This window comes from Buteo buteo, chromosome 8 (genome assembly GCF_964188355.1).
Source record: "Buteo buteo chromosome 8, bButBut1.hap1.1, whole genome shotgun sequence".
NCBI lineage: Eukaryota > Metazoa > Chordata > Aves > Accipitriformes > Accipitridae > Buteo > Buteo buteo.
Window position 1 is genome coordinate 30,807,011 of NC_134178.1, and position 23,231 is coordinate 30,830,241.

The 23,231-nt window shown below is 41.9% G+C and overlaps 1 protein-coding gene across 1 annotated transcript in view; it reads left to right on the top strand.

The window, feature by feature from the left end:
- The window catches only part of HTR1F (5-hydroxytryptamine receptor 1F), a 66,986-nt gene that overhangs the window by 36,245 nt on the left and 7,510 nt on the right, over window positions 1–23,231 (top strand). Inside the window, exons 2-3 of the mRNA XM_075034738.1 lie at window positions 19,962–20,099; window positions 22,234–22,367. The gene's annotated coding sequence lies outside the window, so the exon portion shown is untranslated. The remainder of the gene's footprint in view (window positions 1–19,961; window positions 20,100–22,233; window positions 22,368–23,231) is intronic.

Here is a 23,231-nt window from a genome sequence, read left to right on the forward strand (position 1 = left end):
GCAACTGTCTCAACACATTTCACAAAATGGATGAACAAGAAGCAGTCATCACATTTTATGTTTTCCATTTCCTCAGTAGTATCTTGTCTTTCCATTCACCCAACTCTTTACAGCCAAGATAAGAAGATGACACTTTTCAGTTAAGCTCCATAGAAGTTGTTGGCTGCTTGGCCATTTGGCCGTTAAAGCTCCGAACTGCTGCTGCTAAGAGATCTGCGTTACTATTCCTGCTTCTCCTTCTGACCCACAGCAAGGCATAGCCATCTATAACTTTAAGTACTCCCCTTTTCCTAGGACATCAGACTGCCAAGGATGTCCGGTTTATCTCTGCCAAAGCCCTTTCAAACCAAGGCGGCCACCACCTCCCTGCGCCAGCTGCCACCACCAGCCGCACAGAGGGAGGAAGCTCTTGGCTCATCCCAGCACAGCTGCTGCCATCGGCCCTGCCCTGAAAGCCGCAGCCCAGCAGTCCTCTGACTTTACAGTGCAGCTCAGTTCCTGCCCCCTACACCTCCCCTTCACCCTCGAGGCAGCATTAGTCACACTTTTTCCCACGCTTCAGAGGAGATCTGAGCCAGCTCTGCAATGCCATAAGCAGCTTGCCCATTTCTGAATCATACCTTTACTCCAAAGGGCTACAGAAAGGCATTGTTCATGTTCGCTCTGCTCTTCTAAACGCTTCTCTTCAGTGCACCTAGTACAACATAGAAGACATTGCTGTATGAGAACTGGAGTCTGACAAGCATGAAGGACTGACGAACTTACATTTGGGGAAGAAATACACAACAGTACCATCAATAGGGAGATTGGCCTTCATGCTGCAGGCTTCCATATTTGTACTTGTGCTTGCTGAGACTGCAATGATCTGAATGCAGAGCCAAGCTGCTCAAATTTTGGAGTTTGAGGAACAAACATAATGGTTATTTTTAACAAGTAAAGCAGTCTCTGCAGTCAGGAGAGACCTGGAAATCTTCCCCCCACCCCCTCTTTTTCTTTCTCTCTCCCTTTTTCTTCCTCTCTCTCTTTTTCTTCCCAAAATGGTGACTTTAATATCCTCAGAGAGAGAAAAATATTTAAAGCATTACGTGAAAACACTTCATTCCCCTTTGAAAAGGACCATAAACAGCTGCATCTCCTCATTCTGCACCTCAAACTGGATATCATGGAAAAGACAGGCAAACAGCCTGATTCAACCATTCTGACTTTCAAGGTCTCTTTTAGAAAAATGTTAAAACTTTTGCTGTTTCTAAGACTGAAACTTGTCAGACACAACCCCCACATTTCTTTACGCTTTGTTCAAAACACAAAATATGTAGTTTCTTTTGTTAAGGAACTTTTGCAAATCTTTCAGAGAATGAGCAAGTTCTGCCTTATTTCACTTTTGTTCTGAATAGTGTCAGTGTGCTCAGACTTAGAAATACTGCACTGACCTGCTCTAAATGTAAGCATGGAGCTTGCTTTTCTGCATGTGCTTTTCTGCACTTACTTCCCTGACACAACCACCCTATGATATCAGCGAAAGGAATCCAGAACAAAATTGCGCTTAGGAGAATGTGATAGTGCTTCTTAGGTAAAATTTCTTCCTAGCCCTAAGCAGGTTGATTTTTTTTTGAGGCACAAAATTAGCACTTCTATATTGCAAGCAGGCCCATGTATATATTGTCCTGCTACTAAAACTCTGTGCAGTCAGGATGTGAACTCTCAATCTTCAACAAATATACTCTCGAAACAGAAAATGTGCCCATAGTCAATTTACTGTGGACTACATGAACACTATTATCAGTTTTACATACTAAATTTGTACTTGGCTTACTTGGCTTATTACTGAAAATGTCATTTAAAAATAGTTATTTTAAATATTTCCATTAGATACCTAATGGATTGCCTAAGCCAGTAGTCCAGCAAATTAAAAAAAAATAAAAATTATCAAGCCAGTAAAACATGCTTGCTTAGCAAATTTCTCTCCTGATTTGTCCTTAAGGGTCGCTTACTTTATGTGCACACACACAAAGTCTTTCTAATAATCTCCCTTTCCCCATCATTTAGCATTAGCTGTATGCAAGTTTATATTCATTATATCAATGAAGTTGTCCATACTTTAATACTTACCACAGAAATTAATGCAATAAGTCATGAAATTGCTGCTTTAAAAGCAGCCATATATTTATTACAAAAACACATAAGCTAAATATTTATTGCTGTGCTGTTACTGCTTCAGGCCACAGCATTATGTTAACCAGCTTTCTTGTACAAATTAGTTTTATAGGATTCAAAATAGAGAGAATAAGATAATTGGAGAATAGATATTCTATTAATGAAACAATGCCATTATTGCAGAACTGACATGATTATTGCAGAAATCCTTGCTCATCTACACTGCACTGTAGTATCTCAGATTGGATTCTAGAGGCCTGGACCATCCTCCAAGAAAAAGAAGGTCCGCAGAGGACCCTCATAATCCTGTAACTCTTAAAATCAGCAGGGAATTCATAGAAAATTAATATGACAAGGTTTTATATATATATATATAAAAAAATAAGGAAAATTAACATGACAACCCCAGTGTGGTTTGACATCACCCACTTAATTGTTGGCTTCTGAGGACAGCCAACTCTGAGAGCATTTGCAAAGGAACTAACCAGTTTGAAGAAGGCTCAAGCAGGGAACAGAGCTCAGGTACAGCAGGGTGGGTAGAGATACTGTAAAATATGAAACTTACTATGTTTCCGGGTGCACAGGTCTTAGAAATCTCTGCCAGTCATCCTTTCTAAACACAAAATAACTGCAAAGTAACTTGCAAAGTTCCCCTTCCCCACATACAATGCTGTCATTGCACTGCAGGAGCTTGAAGATGTATGGAGCAGCAATTTGGGGACTCTAATCAGATAGAAGCATTCACTGTGTTACTTGAAAATGAAGAAGAATCTTTTATTTACCAGCATTATCAAAACTGCTACGATGCAGGAAATATTTGTGTCTCTCCTACTAAAACAATGCTCCCCACTAGCCTAGTAGTTGTAACCTTTAAATCCCAATCTCTAGGTCAAAGGAATGAGCCAAAAATTGCAGTAAATTGTCAGAGAGCATTTTGAGATTGTGCAACTGAATGCACAAGACAGCACTAATCTGATGATGAGGGGGTGAAAATCTGATAAGATTTTCTGAAGCAGATGTTTCTTCAACAATCCCCCCTTAAGCTGGTAAAATGGTTAATATAATCTTGAATCTGGCAAGAAACTTTAAACCAGTCAATTGGATGTTTCCTGCAGAGAAAGTTATAAAATATTTTGAGCTGAACTAAGGGATAAAATTATATAAAACATTGCTTGATTTAATACATTTTACACAGATTTAAGAAAATTAGTCTAACTGATTGGAAACTACCAGAAAGCCAGTCTATCAGCACACATTACCAAAAGTAACTTTCTATGATTGTTTAATTAAAAAATGCTAAGAACAAACACATGTTCAAATACAGATTAAGCTGCAAAAGCTCTTGAAGCCTGTTGCAAGTACCAGCATATTAGATCAGCTAGCACGTAAAGAGAGTGAAAGACACTGTGTACCAGCTTCCCATAGAGGAGCCTGTACCAGCATCACTCAGAACGGCCATTTTAAAATAATGGCCCAAAGGAGCTTCTCCAAGTTATTCACATATCACGTAGGAGGAAGAGTGTGAGAGTTTTTGGAAATAACTCCCAATAGCATCAGTGTGAAGAGTGAGGTAACTGAAATCCACAGGGTGAGGATGGCTCTGAGCGTGCCTTGTCAGACCTTCCTGGCTTGAAATGCTGTCTTGGGGAAAGTGTGGGCAGAGGGGGTACTGGCAGCAGTGCAGAAGGAGCAAGTGCCTCCTTGCTGCACCTCACCTGGCCCAGGGCAGGCTAGAAAATGAGTTGGGAACACCAAGCCATGGTGTCGGAGAGCAGCTGCTGAGAGGAGAGATTCACCACGCCCCTCCATCCCTGCAGTTTTTGCTTTGGTGAAGGCACATGGCGTGCAATAAACTCTCAGAAGTCCCTCCAGCAATGCAGGAGGTAGCAAAGGGTGATTTTTGTGCAGGCTGCCCAGCCCTGGCAGCAGGGGTCCCATCTTTGCCTCCAGGTGTCCCTTTCAGACGATGCTGTTTCCTCACTGCCCCCTACAACAACTTCTCCTGCTACGACCCTATGGTCCCCACAGAGCTACAAGGAAAGATACCTATTTATTTCATCTTTATTTTTTGTGTGGATATATACATTCTTCAATTTTATATATGTATATACAATGTTTGCACATAGGCACATACTTCAAAATTATGAGCAGCAAATACTGCACAGCTGAAGTTCCCTGCCTTCAAATGCCAAGGTCTCCCTAGAGATCCCCAATACTCACACATCTGCTGCAATTTCCTCTGAGGGAAACTTCTTTCATCCCAGAGGACATTTATTAAAATGCTGAGACTTTTCATTTAGGGCACTTTCTAATTAAACTACCAATCTTTAATGCTTCTGCCTTCTACAACTCATTGTTCTTTGCACAAGATAAGGCAGTCACAATTCATTGTCATTATAGAGACACATATCAGTTAAAAAAAAAATATATATATATATATAATTTAGCAGCTTACAAGTTCATGTCCTTGAAGTTAGAAATACTTTTATAGTTTAATATAGGTAAATAGCCAGCCTTTGCTCTGTTAGACACAGACCCTCAACACATCCCAATGTCCATGGCATGGTTTAAAAACATATAAAATCCCAAAGAATTTAATTATGTTGTTGTAGACTCACTAAAAGTTCTTTAGATCCATAAATTGGGCCATTACCTCACATCTGAGATTTCCATATTCTCATTTATGAGAAACTGATTATTACAAATAGGATAAAATCCAAGTGTCACCATATACTATTTTCCAATTAGAAGAAAGAAGAAAAAGGAGAATTTTAATGTCAAAAGGATTACAGGAAAGGGCCTACCTTTTAAGCAAGGAGTTACACAGACAGGCTGAAATGAGATGAAGCATCAGTCCCCTATTGCGTCTCCACTGAGTTCCCTTTTACAAGGACAGCTAGAGAACCCCTATGGGATAAATTCCCCAAGAGAAGTGATCTCGACATTAACATTACTACAAACACCCTGAAAAATACTTCTTGCATGCCCTTGCTCTGTTGGTTATCTTCATTGATGAATCATTGCAGCCCTGACATCCCCATAGCTTTCAAGCACTTCTACAACCTTCTTGGACCACTATGTAACACCACTATTAGACATGATAAATATTCTGCTTGGAAATCTATCTGCCAACTTTCTGTTATTGGTATCTTGGGCAGGATTCATTTCCTCTAGCTCTAGAGGTCCACACTGCAGATTTCTATATCTGAATTAGTCTTCCTAGGCTCCCTTTATAATCAGTGGGGAGAAATAAGCACCTTCAGGCATAATTTATCTGACTCAACTGAAATATTTACTTTGGGTTGAGAATAACTGCCCTAGAGATGCCTGCTTCTCTGTGTAGGGTGACAATTCAGGATTAGATGGCTGCATTTAGTCAAATAAATTCCACCATTTGTGTTTTAAAGCATTATTTTCCCCCCATGCTCCCAACATGGAGCATGACACATGGGTACCGAAATCTTGCACAGTCATAAGGGGAACCTGTACACAAAATCATGCTAGAGTTCACCCTCTAAAGAGCTGCTCTTGTCTTGAGAGTACAGACTCAACATTTCCCAACAGAAGGAAATCATCAGTTTGCTCTAATTAACATGGCTGAACATGTATACTAAAATGGACTTTCTCCATTTGCCACCCTTATGTTCAATAATTTGACAGAATACTTCATGCTCTTAGCTGCCTATTTCAATCTGCAACACTCTCTGAATAGCACATGTAGCTAATTGTTTTGTCTTAATTCACTGCCAGCTTGCTCTCTAATGCTCCAGCATGGTATTTTTTTAATTTTGAACACAGCAGAAAGCCCTCCTACAAGGAAAAGTTCTCTGAGATTCCCCATGGGGCTTTCAAGCCATGTTATGGGTTTGTGTGGCACAGGATTTTTGTTAGCGGTGGAGGGGCCGCAGGGGCGGCTCCCGCAAGAAGCTGCCAGAAGCTTCCCTGGCTCCAAGCCGGACCCGCCTCTGGCCCAGGCCGAGCCCATCAGCGACGGTGGTCACGCCTCTGGGAGAACAGTTAAGAAGGGGAACTGGACTGGAATGTGAGAGGAACCCCTCTGCAGACACCGAGGTCAGTGAGGAAGGAGGGGAGGAGGTGCACCGGAGGAGGGGATGCCCCCGCAGCCCGTGGTGGGACGGGACGGCAGGCTGTCCCCCCCCAGCCCAGGGAGGGGAGCGGAGGCCCCCCAAGATGGCCGCGGCTCCATGGGAAAGCCCGCGCTGGAGCAGTGCGTGACTGAAGATTGGCCCGCGGAAAGGACCCGCGCCAGGAAAGTTCGGGAAGAGCTGAAGCCCTTGGGAAGGACCCACGCCAGGGAAGTTTGTGAGGAACTGCTGCCCGCAGAAAGGACTCGCGCTGGAGAAGTTGGTGAAGGACTGTCTCCTGTGGGAGGCACCCCACACTGGAGCAGGGGAGGGGTGAGGACTCCTCCTCCCCCGAGGAGGAAGGAGCGGCAGAGACAAGGTGTGGGGAGCTGACCCCAATCCCCATTCCTCGTCCCCCTGTGCCTCTGGTGGGGAGGAGGCAGAGAGAGCCGGGAGTGGGCTTGAGGCGGGAAGGAGGCAGGGCTGGGGGGAAGGTGTTCTCAGGGCTGGGTTCACTTCCTGATAGTCTTGTTTTGATTTGATGGGTAGTAACTTAAATTGATTTAGTTTCTTCCCCAAGTCGAGCCTGCCTTTTGCCCGTGACCATAAGTGGTGAGTGATCCCTCCCTGTCCTTGTCTCGACCCACAAGCCTGCCTTTATATCTTCTCCTCATCCCACCATGGCTGGGGCGGGGGGGAGTGAGCACGCAGCTGCATGGTGCTTCATTACCGGCTGGGCTGAAACCACGACACCACAGTTCATGGATGAAGAAGCAATGGGAGGACATACACCACCTCCAGCCATGCTAGAGGTGCAGGAGGCGGCTGTCATTCCCACCCTCTTCCTGAGTGATTATGTTTAATCCTTTTAACCAATGCAGACAAGGAGACAGGGTGCCAGCTGAAGCTTGCCCCTTTGGGATTTATAACATGGGTGGCTGCTAGCGCCATTTCTCTCCAGCTTTTAAATGGGAATTTCCCAGAGGGAACACAGAGTGGTTGCTTTGGGAACCAGCTGACTTTCCCAGTCCCCAAGTCCATTGTATTTAGCATCATTAGTGCAAAGACAGACCCACCTAGGTTTTATTTTGTCCATGCACTCAAGCAAGGTACCACTATGTTAGAATAAATATTAACTGTGGATTTTTCTTCACTATGAGGACCTTAAGACAAGGGATAACATTCTCTGACAGAAAAAAAGTGCTTTATGTTACTTTTAATCCTTCATCCACTTCTGCCAAGAAAGACAAGCTTACTCAGTGTAAAACATGGATGTAAAGATCAGCCTAAGAGAGGAAGCTGCCAGTATTAAATGAGTTTTAAGACAGCCTACTAACTACACGGATTGCTCCAATTTTCTTTCCTCAACTTCATGTGCGTAGTTTGCTTGCTGAGGTGCCAGGTGCGCTAAGGATAATGCCAGATCCCTTTGTGGCCTTTATGCAAGCACGTGGCATGGATAACCTGCCCCAGCACAACACTGGTGATGCCTCATCTGGTGCTGGGTCATCTGCCACCCTTGGCAGAAAAGCTCTTCTCTGGTCCCACTGCTTTCAAACAATACCTCTTGCCAACAGCAGTGAAAACAAATGTGTGTCACAGTTTAGCTTCAGCCATCTGAAATGGAAATGGGATTGACTTTCTAGTTAAGCACCAAGCTAACTTGGCAAGGAAGAGAATGTGGCCCTTCAAAGCACAGTTATTTTCAGCCACACTCTTGTTTCTGGAAAATTAATTTTCTTGCTAGAGAAAATAAGAGCTGGAGAGAAATCTTACAAAAATTATTCTTCATGGATACATTCTTGAGTTACATCTTTTTATGTAAAAGACCTTCAACCTGTACCTCTGCTTTGGATACAAGAAAACCCAAGGACCTCCTTCTGTCTTATTAGCCTTAAACACATCAAGGAGTAGTTAGTCAAAGAATTTTTCCACTGGCTTTACTTGGAGAGAAGTTTACAGCCGCTGACCAGCTAAATTGTGTTTAAGTTATTTGTACTCTGTTCTCTTGTTGCACTAGCAGCTAAGAAAATTACTGCAGCCTTATACAAGGCATGATAAACATTTTGATTTGGTATGTCTGAATCCATGTTCATAGAAGTTTAAGGCCCTTAAACTTAGATGGCCTTTCCTTGTAAGAGACACCTTTTGGCAGGGCGATTGTAATGGATCAGTTAACAGGTTCAGCATTTGATTTCAATTCACCCTGCACATCCATCAAGGCTCCTAAGCACTGGTGCTTTATGAGAGCAGGTGTCTTCTAACTGCCTGAACAGCTGGCTGGGAAACAAGTGCTTGCACCTTCAAAAACTCATCTACAGTTCACACCTGAGTGAAATCATAATTGCTTCAAGATAAAAAACATTATAAATGCAAAGTACCACTAAGAACAGTAAGTCATTCTTAATGGTAAGCTCCTTGCTTCAAAGGGCTTTTCAGCATCCTAGATGCCCATTAGATTTCCATCCACTTCTCCAGGCTTAATAAATCAGCCAGTGTTTTCAGTATTCCCCCTTACACTCATAAGGCCTGCATTGTACTTTTGCCATCAAAAGAAGCCCTCAAGAAGTTCAAGCAAGAGATAAGAAGGTCACCTGTAATCTTTCAGTGCACTTAAGATGGGTTTCTACCTTATGGATCAGAAGCACTGGACATGAAAAGCAAATCTCCTACCCAGAAGATGTATCAGGAATGATTTGCTGCTGGGTTCTCTGCTGCAGAACTAATGGACAGTGCTCAGTGTTCAAATTACTTGCAGACTGTACAGAGATTGGCAGGGAAAATGTAACCAACTCACTGCTGCCAATTGGTATGGACGGGGAAGGAGCCAAATGGGAGCATTTAGTCAAATTGCACAGAAAGATATCCTAAAAGCTGTACAAAACAAAGGACTGAGCTCAACTTGTCCTCAAGACACTTTTGCCACTAAAGCAAAGGGAAAGTACTTAGTCTACCTCTCCTGGAGTGCTAAGTTGTCCTTTTTTTTACATTGCTTTGCAGCTAAACGAAAAGCCAAAAACATGTCTTTAACTTCACTAGTTTCTATGTTTCTAGTACATGAGGAAGGAAATAGGAGGACAGGAAATATTCAACTTCTTTCCCTGATCGTAGATACTCTGTTGCTAATATTATCAAACATCTGAAAGGTTAATAAAAAAAACCAACCAATTAAAATGTCATGTACCATTGGCAATCCAGATGTCCAAACTCAGAAAATCTCTATAATTAAAGCTGTATGTATGTGAATTTTCCATCACCGCTCATTATTATTACTATCACAATTCTATGTACTGAAAGAAGGGCTACATCTCCCTTATAGAGAAGGTTTATTTCATTAACTTCATCTGTATATGTAGGAAAATTGAAGTAGTACCTAGAGGAGCAGAAACACCATTAAGCCGAGGTATTGAGTATACAATTGAACAGATAAATACAGTCCCTGACACAGTGTTTGCAATATAGCAGATGAGGGAAATACTATTAAACAATACTTAATTCTTTTAAATCACTACAATTTTAGATACTTAAGTATAACATTTCCTAGGGTTGATACTCAATTGCTCTAAATATTTAACCAAGATTAATTGTCCTTTAAAGATATGCAGGAAGTCAACTAGATGTTGAAAGGCTTTCTCAAAAATTGGTACATGAGATTCTTTATCCTGTTTCATGAAGAATAGGAGATCTTTATGAGCTTTTCTCTGGTCATAAACAGAGCTTTAAGAAGAACAAGCAGTAGATTTTATGCCTTTTGGCTAAAGTTAATAAATATAGGCAGTCTAAATTAATAAATGTAGGTAGTCTTATGACTATAGCAATAGCACTAGAAGCTTCTTTATAGCTGGTAAAACATAATTTTTAACTGCACAAAACAATGTCCAGAAGGAGGCATTTGGATTCCTCACCCCCTACCAACTGAATTGTTAATTCTCTAGCATCCATAGCATACACAGAGGAATAAAAATACCCTGATTGAACAGGACACAGGATTTGAACATGCCTTTAAAGTTCTGATCAAATGGTCTTAAAGGGCAGTAGACTCTTAGATGAAAAGCAAAGGCCTGAAACAGCAAGAATTGCTCAGGCTGACATTTTTACTATAGTCAGAAGAAAGTTCCTGTGCTCATCAGTCTTTTTTTTGACAGATAAATGATCCAAATATTGCTTCTCCCAGGGGTCCCAAGCAACATTTGCAACATTCTTAAAGGCAGTTACTTTTTAGCCTGCCTGCTCTGAGACCACACATATAAACATGTAATAGCATAGCTTATGAAAACTTTTCAAAGGCAATTGCCTTTCCCGTGACACACCTTTTGCCAGTTTTACATAACTGCTTTTAAAGTGCAAGTGGAGTAATCATCATCTATGGTAAACTGAGAATATTAAAAAGATCTCTTCCCATACATAAGTCATTGCAATTTATAACACCATTTTTATTATCAACTTGCCATGCAGTCAACACATACAGCTGAAGAAGCCTGAAGAAATAACTGTTGTTATTTTTTATTTTTATTCTTATAAGATGAAAGTGGTACATATAGTTGCAGTCAAAAACTGAATACATCAGTTTCAGACTGGAAAATAACTTTGTCATGCCATGGAATCAAGCAAATTAAGAGCCCCCACTATTGATTTCCTAAACAGATCTCCTCCCAACAATTATACTGCAAACTTTTGTTAGCACAATTCCATCAATGACGCAGCCGAGCTTCCTTCTAAGGCATAATTCTTACCTACACAGAAACTCAAGAAAGCACACTCAACAACAGCTGAATAGAAGGTCACAAGTACCTCTTCTCTACTCTTACACGTTAGCAAAAGAAGAGCCTCCAAGACACCAACTTCTTGTACTTTGACGACCGGTCAATATCCTCCCTCCGGATATTCTGTAACAACCATCATGGCAGCAAGAGTTTTCTAATTACATTACGCTGGAAAAAAACCCCTGCATTATTAAGTAACAAACAGTTCTTTCCTTAAAGCCTATTAAGGCTAACAGACCTTAAGCCTTGGTCTGGCAAGTGTTCAGCTAGACAAGGGAAAACATGTATCATACTGTCAGTGGCACAGGGCAAGGACCCCCAGCTGGAGTGCATCTATTTTTCTAGCTGGAAGGAAATTTCTGGGGAAAAAGGACTGAGAAATAATCGCCTTGTGTTCAAAATGCCTGATATGTCTGATGAACAAAACCCCTTTTTGTTGCATTTTGTTATCCCACCAGAAAAGGATGAGAGAAGAGAGAGGGATCTGCTGCTTCCCTGAATACAGCACTGTTAATAGCAGTCCCCTGGGGCTCCAGCTATTCACTGCAGATTTGTTTCAGAGACCCAAACTTGTAATAATCACTTGTCTTTATAAGGTTACCTTGAGCGATGTACAAGCATTTGACTGTGCTAACATCTGTAAATACTGAGCATCATTATTTCAGGGTTGCTCTGCAGCACAACTTTTGGGGGATCATTAGTGGCACTCCACACCACAGCATCTGAGCAGCCTTTGATGAAACTAAATTGCTCTGATTAAACTAGCCCACAGTCAGACCAAAGGGATCTAACAGATTATTTGAACTAGATACTTTCTAGCTTAAGTGCATTTTATTCCTTACTTCAGTGTCGTGGTTTAACTCCAGCCAGCAACTAAGCACCACGCAGCCGCTCACTCACTTCCCCCCCATCCAGTGGGATGGGGGAGAAAATCAGGAAAAGAAGTAAAACTCCTGGGTTGAGATAAGAACGGTTTAATAGAACAGAAAAGAAGAAACTAATAATGATAATGATAACACTAATAAAATGACAACAGTAAGTAATAAAAGGATTGAAATGTACAAATGATGCACAGGGCAATTGCTCACCACCCGCCGACCGACACCCAGCCAGTCCCCGAGCGGCCAAAAAAAACTGCCTCCCCCCCCTTCCCAGTTCCTAAACTAGATGGGACGTCACATGGTATGGAATACACCGTTGGCCAGTTTGGGTCAGGTGCCCTGGCTGGGCATGAGAAGCTGAAAATCCTTGACTATAGTCTAAACACTACTGAGCAACAACTGAAAACATCAGTGTTATCAACATTCTTCACATACTGAACTCAAAACATAGCACTGTACCAGCTACTAGGAAGACAGTTAACTCCATCCCGGCTGAAACCAGGACATTCAGTCACTCAATTCCAGGACTATCCACACAGCTGACAGTTTTTAATATATTTATGAAGCACAAGTACTGGAATGTCCATTTTACATATAGAGACACTTAAGTCATTGATTCACCCAAGATCTCCTAGTACCTTTGCAGTCACAAAGGAACAGAAGGGACCCCACAACCCCACTTGGCACCAGCTGCTGGGCATCATGGGTTGTGTGGTCTCCTGGGCGTGTAGGGTGAATGCCAGGGTGGCAAGGAGATGCCCTAGTGTAGAAGACAGAAATCAGTTCAGGGAGGCTTGAAGGTGCCAGCACACTTGCTTGATCCACATTGCCCTGCTGCAGCATCAAACAGGGACCTTCCCAAAATAGTTTTGGTACAGATACCAACTTCTTCTAACTGAATAACAATGTCTAGTGTTTAAACTAACTCATCTATTTCTTAAGCCTGGAGAGGCACACAGTTGTCTAAACTGGGCAGCAGCAAACCAGCAAAAAGGGTGGCTGAGTTCACTGCATTGGGCAGAGGCAGCTGCTTTTGTCATGCATTACCCATATGAACAACGAGCTCCATCACTCTTGCTGGATATTGCTGCAGAAGCAGCAACTGCAAAAAGAACACGCTTCCTTCCTGCCCTCCAACTTCAACACTGCTCACTACAGGAAAAGTAATTATCTGTTAATCATCACAGCAGTCAGAATCCAACATAAAAGCAGCAGATAGATAAAAAAAAAAAAACCAAAACAAAAAAACCCAAAACCAGACCATGTCAGGTACCCATTTACCTAAATTAAGATCTTTATCTATTTCAGCCTGGTAAGGAGGGTAAACCTAGTGATCCCATTAAATACAGCTGAAACACATCTTAGAGCAATGTTTTTCATCATAACAAAATGTTAATCTAATGACCCTGTACCATATTTGATGGTTATCAGAAGCAGTCAGATTTTATTTGGGGGGTTGGTTTGTTGGGGTTTTTTTTCCTTGTTTGGGGAGGGGGTGGGGGCTGTTTTTGTCAGGGTTGGTTTTGTTTTGTTTCTTTCTTCAGTGTCTCATCTCCAACTGAGGTATATGAGAAACTTTCATGGCATTTAAAGGTCTGCAGCATTTTTTCCACTGCTAACTGAAAATAATAGGGAAGCAAGGACTTCAGTACATTTGAGCATTTTTCCCTCCCACAGCACCATCTCAAATCACATTTTCTGAAAGCTCCTATGGTGATTGTTATAGGGGTTTTCCTGGTTTTTTTAATTAAAAGTCAGATTTCAATTAGTGGATGAATAACTGGTTATGTCTGTGAGGTTTTCTTCCATGCAGTGCTGCATACTTTCTAGTGAATTGAGAGTATTGACAGTCAATATTGTGGTCAAAACAGGTCATACTGGAGTAATCAAAAGGAAAAAAAAAAGGTGCAATCTTAATAAAATGTTATTTCCAACACAACAGATTCTCAGATTTTAGGACAAAGTTAGCTGCATGGCCTAAATTAGCTCCTAATGCCTCCTAATGAAAAAAAAAAAATCATTATCAGAAACAAAGAGAACAAAGCAACTGGAATAAATTATCTGCAGAAGGACAATATTGTGATTGCTTGCCTGGATCTAAAGCAATCCATTTGAATTATCAGAAAGGATAATAAATGTTTCAGTAGAGGTCAAGCAACAGCAAACCTGGGAACTGTAGCTAATGGTATTGGAACTTTTCAACACCAAAACGCAGAGTTAAACACCTACAAACAGATGGAGCTTCCAAGTAAAGACAATATATTTGATTTCTTCAGATGTTGGCAACCACATTCATTTTATCTGTTCCAACAGCTTTTCCTAACATAGCAAGTCACTGACCAGACCCTGAGGGCTCATTTATCCCCCTGCTAAGCAGGGGCTATACCTTGGCGGTGGAGAGGAACACACACCCCTCGCACACCAGCACCCAGGCACAGACAGCAGCGGGAGCAGCGGGAGTTGGAGCTTGCTGTGCTTTAACAGCAGATGCAACAGGGCTCCCACCCTCCCAGGGGCTGAACGTCTTAGTGGACCCCAAATAACCACCCACAACGTTCAGGGACTAATGCCACTGCTGGAGGGCAGATTCTTCCCCATCCCTCACAGTGCCTGGGTGCATAGTGGCCTGGCCATGCTGAGGGCCACCAGGGCAGCGCGGTGCCCTCCCTCCCCAACCAGCCCTGTCCCACAGCCCCCAGTAAGGCAAAACAAGCCAAGGACAGTGATGAGGTCAGCCACAGTGCGGCCACCCCCAAGCACCACCCCAGCCAGGGCAGAGAGTTTTCTTGTCGGAGGGAGCAGGGGAACTCACAGAGGTTATAGATCTCCCTAAATACGAGGATATACATGTGAACTGCCTACAGCCAAAGCACACTCTGCCACCACCCACTCCCAACCATCATGTCACAACTCTGGAGTGCCAGGCAAACAAAAAAGTTTATTTGGGTGCCCTTTTGGATTGACCAAGCATGCTTTTATGCTGGCTGTTGTATAAATAAGTGAGCATAAAGTTACAGTAGTTCCCATCCACATCAGACAGGAAGAGGCTGCACTGGCTCCTTTACCTGAGATATCACTGCCTGTTCACAAACTCCCTCTCCTGTTTCATTTTTTTCTGGTGGGTTTTTGTTTTACTTCAGGGTTTTGGTGGTTGGTTTTGTTTTATGGGGTTTTGTTTGTTTAAAATGCATGCTCCGAAGAAACCACACCACAATCTTCAGGACTTTAATCTTCAAGCATTGGAGAGGGAGCTCACATCCCACAGGATTTATGTACTTAGACAGTCCTTACATTCTGCAGTGGATTGAGCCCAGTGGTCTTTTTTAGGATTTGCTACACTACATATTATATCACAAAGGTGCTGTAATATAGCTGGATGGGTCATATAAAATTACTGTCATCAGCTCGTGATTTGGCTATTTCTCCTCATGCTTGCTAATTTTGCTTGAAGCCGTAGATAATCATGTCAACTGATCAGAGAGCACCCTCTTTGTGTATGTGTAACTGCCTGTAGCTAGATATGTATCTTTTTAAGAAAGCCTCTAAATCTTGGGACTATGAGGGGAAATGTTTGATATATATGACCTAGCTACATCCTAAAGATTGTGAATCAAGAAACAAAGAGGTAAGAAGAATCCCAGAATGTAATGTCATCACTTAATGGCTAAAAATGGGAAAAATTGAAATTAGAAAAAGAAACAAGAGACTATACAGATGTGGAGACTCACTTCATTGCTCCTTTCCAGAAGGGTTAACATTAAAATATTCTTCAGCTTCAAAGAGCAGAGATTCATTCTGAGCACTAAGGAAATGTAGTTTTCAATAATGACTTCTTAAAACAGAAAACATAGAAATGACGGGCAAAAATATGATGCAATATATACCTGTGTACCTGCATGAGGGCATACAGTGTGAGACCCTGTACTATATTTCTCATTACTTGTCAACAGTCTATTGCTGTTAAGTGTTAAAAGCCTTTTTTCATAAATTTCAGTGGCTTCAAAGGGTAAAACTGAAAAGGCATTTTAGCAGAGAGCTTGAAAGTTGTAATTTGGTCTTTTCCAGTCTCCTGGTAGGAAAAAAAAAAAGTTTCTCATGCTATAGTCCATAGTTAAATCCTCCAGCTTCCCAATGTGAGAGTTGGGCTGTAAGCAATGCAGGGAAAGGAATTCAGCATTTCCAACAGTGCTAAGCACAATGCTGCTCCCATACATAACAAACAACCCAGATCATACAGAAGCAATGGCTCACCTTTGATTTTTCCAGGCCTCTTCCAGTCTCTGAAGATCAGTACATTAACCATTTGCCTCTGTCCTTTACTTCTGCTTTTTACCATGTTATTATGTGTAAGGACATCTTATAATCTTTATCTCTCTCAAACTACAGGGGCCATAGACAGCCTACAATTGCAGAGAATCCACTGGAGGTTTCTGAACTCTCCTAAAGCAGTTCAGAGTACTGATGTGCCTTCTTGTGCATTTGGGCAATTAGATACAGTCAATTTAATGCTTTTCTTCACCACCAAATTAATATTACATGTTGTCATGTGCAAGTACAGTCAAACACCTTTTTTTAAACAGTCTTTGTGAAATATTTTTAAATATTCCACCTATACACCAGGATTACTAAGAAATGTTCTTATGTAAAAAGACAAATTTCATTTTCTCAGCGAACAACTTAAGGAGAAAACAGCTGCTAAAATTATTGTTTCTTTACATTAGTATTATAATCTAAATCTAAAACATAGCTTTGCTCAACCGTCTTTTGAAACTGCGTACATTTTTCTTACTCAGAAAACAAAGAGCTGAAGTACTACCTACAAGCATCCCTAGGATAAAGTAGTATCTAAGCTTCTCTACGGTGTTGAAAGCTTTCATAATCACAAAGTTATGTTTTAAAAGGTCTTAGAAAGCCAATGTCAATAGAATCTTAAGGGGGGGGTGGGAAACAATAACAGTAAAAAAAAACACCTTTGAAATTTTGTTTGGAAATAGTTTCAGGCTTATCATTTAAGATTCTTTAGCTGCATTATCAATGAGAAGTTTTGGGGATCAGCTGATACTGGATAATCTTGTTAGACAATTGCTGTCTGTACTGAATTCCTGGGACAACAATAAGATTGTTTTTCATAATTAATTCTGAATTATCTGCTTACATTTTAAGAAGCCAATCACAGTCATCTGTGCTCTATGTCAAGTGTCACAACTACATTGGAATTATACAAACAAAAAAAAGTTGTGTGTGAGGGTCTGTTATTTTCCTATAAGAAATGAAGATGAGTTCACAAAGTGTTAGAGAGCTTAAGACCTTATTTAGTAATCACAGTGTCTGCAACAGGAGATGGATCCAGGAAGCTTCCTAGGGATTCTAAATCCTTGTTTCTCTGTTTGGACACATTTTAACACTGTCCTGCTGCTATGAGCTTTCTTGGAAGTGTTGTACCCCTAAAAATATACCCAAGGCCAAATGCTTCCAGGAATTAATCAGCAAGCTGTGATGCCAGCTGACCACAGAGACAGTCATTCTCTGCCAAAATGTGGTGCCGAGATCCCTGTCCTGACCACGCACAAGTCATTTCCAGACCAGGAGCCGGTCTGGGCCCAGCAGCAGCTGCTCTACCTCGCCTCCTTCCCGTCCTTACCACAGCAGCCCGCACAGAGCCAAGTAAATATGCCAGCTTGCTCAGACAGCCCAGAGATCCCAAATGTTGACTTCTACTGCACAGACATGCTATTTGGCATCCTGGTTCTTCAAAAAAATTACTGTATTGGTATATGTTCAATGTGATTCAGCAGCAGCGTGAGATATAGACGCACAGAAGTACTATACGGGGGGTAGGCACTCCAGCATTCCTCCTCCCCAGGTGTTCCACTTCCTTAAGTTCTCCCCAGAACTTTCACAACTGATGCACTCTCCCTCATCTCCATAGCTCTCCTCACCACACACTTGATTTTATGCAGACTGTCCTAGGACCTATTTTTCCAAATACTGGTACTTTTAAAGGGGATCATGTCGTAATGTAGTAATAAACTGAAGTAGAGAGAAAAGTATGCTCAAGAGCTGTAGAGTATTTTGAAACTGTGAAAAGGAAGAAAGCTAAAGCCCAATCTGCACTAGAGAAGTTTCACCAGCATAACTGCATCCCAGATCTCAGACACAGGCCTGGAACAAAAGCTTTTTTGCCATTAGCACTTACACCAATTCACTGAGTGAACTAAACTCTTCTGGCTAAAACATTCAGTTGTGTCAATGCTAGGATTTAAATCCTTAAAAAAATAGTAATTAAAAACCCAACACAACTGGAAAAGCATATGAAAGCACCAAATAAGGACTTCCTAGGTATATAGTACCACCTCTCTTTGAAAGATACAGTCCCTAGGCAAGTTTCCTGTGGTGCTTATGGAGAGCCTGACCAGTTACCTGCCCACATTAATGCTCTGCCTCCACACAAGAGAAAGCACATATGAGAATGGCTCTGTGTTTTCTTATTACCAGCACTGTGATACCCCATGCAGAGTATAGCAAAAGTCACGTCCTTTTTAGTACGGGCCTAAATTCAAAGGCACAGAATCTGGATTTTTGAAAGATAGCCCCCAGTCTAAGTGTACACAGTGGTGAATAAATCAATCTTTGTAGAAACATCTAAAAAACATTGCCGTGCCAGTTAGGAAGCACTAATCTCAACAGTATAATTATAGCTCTTTGCTTCTTCACTATGCAAGATCTACCAACAGGAGTCTCTGTTTACCTATGAAGGAGGCTAATAGCTTGGATCTCTTACAGGTTGACACAGTACCACATGGTGTGGTTTCGAGTCCACTGCAGGTCAGTCTGTCCACTGCATGTCAGTCCAACCACTGCAATCTAAACCAGCCTGCCTTAAGGACAGTTTAGCTACTGCTTCTAAAATGAAAACTCCTGGGCAGGTTCCCAGGTTGAGATTTTATCCAACAGCTCCAATACAGGACCTTCCTGTGCAAGTAATTCAGATCCACTTAGCAATATTTCCCCAGCCTTCCACCTGCCTGTTCAGAGCTCCACCTGTGCTCTCAAAGTTAACTTTTTCCATGCTAAGCTTTGGCATAGCAGTTTCAAGAAAGACTCTGTGAATTACAGACCTTAACAAGACCACCCTACACAGGCCACACTCGCTGCTTCCTTGGGGTCTGCAGTTTACCAGCATTTCAGACAGGAGAGGGTCTGTTGTGCCATTCCCCCATGGCATGTCGTTCTCTGTACGGTGGAAATGGGGTGGCAGCCCTCTGCACAGAGCAGGGCCCAGGTCCCTTTGCCACCAAGGCAAACTGCAGGAGCTTGCACTCATACTTGCCCTTCCCTTCCTCACTCCCTTTACAGGGTCTCTCCCTATGGCTGCTATTGTTCACTGGTAGAAGTCATCAGGGCAAGGCAGCCTGGCACCCTCTGATAGAAAGCATTTTCTGAAGGAAAAAACCAAACATTTCTCCACAACAAAATCTTTTCCTATGGATGCATTGCTTTGGGAAAGCTTTCAACAAATTCTGCCTGATTTTCTGGCAGCACGTAGATCCTTTCCTCTGTCTTTCCCAAGGAGACTGGAAAAAAACATTGAGTTCTACTTCTGCTAAAAAGTTGATGCTCTTAATTTTCCTCCCACTTCCAAATCCATGAACTTTAAGGACTGTTTTGTTTGTTTTGCTTAAAGTACTTCTTGGCCAGGGCTGCACACACATCATTCAGAGGAAATGGCCTGAATTGTTTCAGTCCTGATAAAGAAAATATTAGAGAACTGCTGTTTAGTGCAAACCCAATGCAGAGTTTACTATCTGATAGGGTTATTCCATCACATGGATAACAAGACCTAGGGAAAGACCTTCAGTCTATGAGATGATCAGATCAGGACTAGAATAAAGACAAATGACACAGTGAAAAGAAGTACAGGGAAAGACACTGGGAAGTATGCAGTAAGATAGTCTTTGTAAAAAAGCATCAGTCTCCAAAAACTAGGTAGACACGAGACTGGAGTTGATGTGAATTTTGCCATCTCACCAAATTGTAAGTGATTAACCACAGACTTGTACTGTTCTTGTGTCACACAGAACCTCTACTGCAGAGAAGGAGCACATTTATGAGTCAACTTCACTTCTCTTTCAACAAACTCTTCTGAGACCAGTTCTCCCTCAAAGTTATCCTGGTGAACAAACAGCAGAAAAAGAAACATCCTACTGTTGGCCCAGGTAATAGTTTGAAAGTTATGTTTTCTTATACTGTAGACTGAAATAGAGATCTTTTCCAGAAAATTTGCAGTTTCAAACACATCTGAAAACATTGTTTTATTACTGTCCAGGAGTAAACAAGGTAGTTTCTTCCAGTTTAATAAAAGCTTTCACAGTTATTGTATAATAAAAACCCCATTTGATAAAATTTGCAAGGAACTAAGACATAAGGTGCCCACATTATCTTAGAAGTCAGATAATACAGGAGCTATTCCAACAAAATGCCTGTTAACTAGAAGACATTTCATTAGGGGGTTTGGGGCTTGTTTGGGGGGGGGATGGGTGTAAGTTGAACTCCTCCTTGTAATAGAGTTTCACAGCTAGGTATATCAGTGAAAAAGGTTTGCGACTTAGAACTGTATACACATGTGTTTTCAGAGAGCTAGCAAAGAACACATGGCCCCAAAGCATAAGGATGAGTGGGAAGTGGGAGAAACAAGGCTGTGTTTTGTTACCATTCAAAGGAAGTAAAACTGCCTCTCAACCTCCTTGCTCCAATGCTGCTTTGTGATTCCTACAGATTTCAAGCCCTTATCTGAAAGGCAGTGTTTTGAAACATAAGCAAAGCCATTCTGCATTTTCACCTCACTGTACAAATTTAGTTGATAATCATGAAAGCAAGCCACTCCTGCACAGTATGAAACTAGTTGTACAAACTATATAGAGATGGGTGAATAGTCACTTCTTTGATTCACTGCCAATCCAGATAAAAACTTGAAACAAAAAGAAAATATTAAAACTTTACTTTTCCTTCAACAGAACTGAAATAAAATTTTTAAACATCTTTTCCTAATACAGAAAATTTTTGTTGAATAGAACATTTTAGGCTGTTAGAGGCAAACTAAAGATGGGTGCCAAAGAGTGGGGATAGGAAGTGAGTGGCCCACTCATGATACAGAGGGTCCAAGTTGAGATCGTGACCACCCATCCAAGGGGGCATGTGCCTCTAGGGACAGGGTGTTGACCACATGGTTACATGGGACTTTGTCTCTCAGTATAGAATACTTGCCATCACGAAGGTACTGTTTTGCTCAGTGTAGAGCTCACATAGGGGGATGAGGTGCCCAGACACTACTTCATTTCTCAGATACTTGTTTACACAGCTCGGAACATCAGCAGCAGAAGAGATGGCAGGAAGCAGCTCCCACAGGCACTATTGTCCAGGAGCTGGTTCTCTGGGGCTCTTCCACACCACATACACTATAAAAGGCAACTATCCAGATCACTTTTCCAAGAGGTCTGGACTAGGAATTCATACCAGCCTCAAATAAGAGAAGAAACTGAATCTCCTCATCTAATGAATTATAGAAATAAATCACTGCCATCTCCTCTGAAGAATTATGAATATGGGTCTGAAATTTTCCCTTTCTCCAGCCAACATAATCAAATTCATAACAGGTGCACTCTCCAGTCACCCAACAACTGAAGCTGCATTTGGGAGGTGGGCTTACTGTTTTATACAAGTCTTCCTGTGGACCATGCTGTTCTTGCTGCTCCTCCTTCCCCCCTCCCAGAGGGCTGGCTCAGAAGCTGGCTTGCTTCCCCCCATCCCCCTCAGCTAGATTAAAACAGATGGCAGAGGGACATGAAATAGAGAGCAAACACAAATGAGTGATGAATTTTCCAAAAGGAGACAAAAAAAAAAAATCAAACCCTCAACTTCAACTTTAGAAGCAGCAAGGAATGCATAATTACTTTCTGACCACAGTTCTTCCTTATAAGCAAAAGCAGCAGTTGCTACAGATATGATGACAATAAGCAGGGGAGGTATCCTCCAGGCAGGCTTGACAAGCAGCATAGGACTACACTGCAGTCCAAGAGGTGCAAGTAGAGAACATGGCAAAGGCATCAAGGAGCACATCACAGACTAACCCCACCTATGTAGCAACTCTGCTTCCCAAGTAGGTTTTGCTGAGCACTCTGCTCATGGTTACCTGGCTGAGTTTAAAGCTAGCTCAAGTGGTACCTTCCCAGGAACTGCAGTGACACCTTTGAAATGCAGGAGGCAAAGAGCTGCCCCCCTGAGACAGAGGTACAGGAATCCCCGTTTTGTGGGGTTGTCACATTTGGGCTTGAAGAGTCTGGTATTTTGCAGACTGGAAAACACGGAGCACTTGGTAATGCTCATGAAGTAATGAAGCAACGACCAAAGCCTCCTGGAGTGAGATGTGTCAAAGAAGTCACAGCCAGCATGCTGCAATTTATACAGCCTCAGTAGGAAACATGAAGGTGAGTTAATTACACCAGTGAGATGAGGACAGAAGCTATTTCAGTGATTCACTCTGCCCCTTTGCCAGAGATTACTGCCCTCATTCTGTTCCTGACGCTGTTGGTGCTTGCATCTCTCTTACCAAGGCACAGAAATGGACTTTTCTTTGCCATTCTGTAAGAAATCAGAGTGCCTGTGCTTAGGCAATAAATGCATTTGTGCATCTCTAAGCTGGAGACACCTATTTTCCAGGACTCTCAGATTTGTTTCCTTCATGTGTTATACTGATATTGAGGGCACACTGCAAAGCCTGTCTATTTACCCATGCTTCTCCCAAGAGGTGCTTGGGAGGCAGAATTCTGTATTATCTTTAGTTGATACTAGTTCAATTGATTTATCTGCAATTTTACAGTTATTTGTGGTCTGTTTCTAGAAATGAGTCTGTTGTGACCTTCTACAAGTGGAAATGATAAATAACACCAGTTAACAGAAACTCAAACAGCAAAACCTAAACAGCTTTTGCGATATTCCTCCAGTTTACCAATACATTTCAGGTCCAGAATGTGCTTAGTCCCATGTATTGAGACAGTACCACCCAAAACAGTGAATCCAAAGCATTACTTCAGCATGCATATACAAATACTTGCTGACAGATTAAGAACTGGAAATAACTCTACCTCCTAGGTAAGTATCAGATACAGAGGGGGAAAAAAAGAAAGATTTTTAAGCATGCAGAAATGCAGATCATATAAGGAAAGCCAGCAACCTTGTGATTTCTGCATCGCACTTCAAACTACTGATAGACATCTACTTTGCATTCCAGGAATGGCAGGTTTGCAGCAGCTGCCTTCAGCTGGCAAGTGATTTCCCTTACAAACCTGCCA